Raw genomic sequence first — 1771 nt, 5'->3', positions numbered from 1 at the left:
CCAGCTCCTGGTTGGTTGTGCTAGGGAGTCAAAAGTAGCTAGGTGTGAATGTTACCCATATCACTCTTTTGTGTGCTACAGAACCCAGTGAACTTTAACTGATAGAGCCCAGAGGGCCTTCTAGGTGCCAGGCAGACTGTATCTGCTTCCATGAGGAAAGGAATTGTGTGAGCTTGACCCCAGAATTTGGGTTGATAGCCCAAAGACCAACATGAGCTGGTGTTGCACCTAGTTGGGGGACATAGCCTGATGGGCAGATGAGGGCTGTTGACAAAGCAAGGTGAGCACGACGACGGAGAATCCAGTCAGCATGGCATTGTGGACACACTACTCCAACATCATTCAGCAGGTCTAACAATAGCAGAAAACCCTTCCCCTTGAAGGCAGGCCATCAAGCCACCTCTGCTTGGGAGTGGTCTGAAGTCCGTCCCTGCTCTCTGCCATATATCGCTCCACCTGCAGATCTCCTTGCTGGGAGAAACAGATGGCAGCACTCTGTGCACATAGCCACAGTCCCCAGTCCTCTTGCCCCCATCTGCCAAGGACCTGAGACCCCTGAGGGAGCACCTCTAGAAATGATAGGAGCAGACCTGCTTCCCAGACCTGGGCTGGGCTGAAATCCTGGGGCTGGATGTACCTACTGCTTTCCCAGCTTGTAGGAGCTGCCATAGACTGGGTCACACCATAGATCCATCTTGCCTAGCTTCCTGCATGTGGAGCAGCAAGGAGGCACGATGTGGGCAGCCTGCAGGCTCTGGGTGGCGCTGGCACTTGGGCTGCTCCTGGCTGGGGGCCATGCCCTGCGTGAGAGCAAGTGCAAGCTGTGTGTTACATTCTTGGGGAGGTTTTATCAGGGCTTAAAGGCCCATAATATTTTCACACCCGCCAGTGCGGAAAAAAACTCTTGTAAAGAGGCAAAAAGCAGAGAATCGGTTATGTTATTACATTGGGGCCACCAGCAATGCAGCCACAAAAATCATTAACGAGGTGTCGAGACCCCTTAGTCATCATCACATTTTTGTGGAAAAAATCTCTGAGAAACTGAAGAAAAAAAGACAGCCAGATCAGCGAGCTGAAATATGACAAACAGATTGACCTGAGCACTACGGACCTGAAGACATGGAGAGTGAAGGAGCTGAAGAAGAGCCTAAATGACTGGGGTGCAACATGGAAGAGAGATCAGATAACACACGCGAAATCAATGAACGGACGCATAAATGTGCACCAAAGGCAGGCAGTTCCCTGGGGGATCTCTGACCCCTCCGGCCCTCTCCTGCATAACAGCACTTCACACAGAGCCGGACACAGGCATGGACGAGCCAGAGCCCGGACAGACAAGGGGCCCCAAAATGGACCGATTATTGTTATCATGATCTCTGGCGCAGGGGGGCGGGATACGAAAAGTTTGCCTCGGGCAGCCAGGAGTCTAGGAACGGTGCTGCTCACACAAATGACATTAACCGTTGCTGTTTCTTAAGCTTTTTTTGTAACTGTCTGATGGGGCAGTTTGTGCAGCGCTGGTTTCCCAGCCCCCGTTTGGTCTCTAGTTCGCTTTCTCTGGTCTCCGCTTTGCTCTAGGACCTCCCGCCACGTGTGTGCGGGATTGTGGATTAAAGTCACAAGAAACCCAGCGCTGCAGCGCGGCGGGGAGCAAGTGCCTCCGGGGGCAGTGACCAGGGCTCTTCCCACGCGCAGCCTGCAGCATCCCGGCGCAGGGGGGCGAGTCCCTGGCCCCGGCCCGGCTTGGGGGCCGCGCATGCCGAGCTCCCCG

At 54.2% G+C, this 1771-nt stretch overlaps 1 pseudogene; it reads left to right on the top strand.

Annotated features, from left to right (window-relative positions):
- The first annotated feature begins 734 nt into the window (after positions 1–734).
- LOC102373284 lies at positions 735–1257 on the top strand (annotated as a pseudogene).
- Positions 1258–1771: the final 514 nt, after the last annotated feature.

This window comes from Alligator sinensis, unplaced genomic scaffold (assembly GCF_000455745.1).
Source record: "Alligator sinensis unplaced genomic scaffold, ASM45574v1 scaffold219_1, whole genome shotgun sequence".
Classification (NCBI taxonomy): domain Eukaryota; kingdom Metazoa; phylum Chordata; order Crocodylia; family Alligatoridae; genus Alligator; species Alligator sinensis.
The sequence above is the reverse complement of the archived record's forward strand: the minus strand, read 5'-3'. Positions and strand labels throughout refer to the sequence as shown.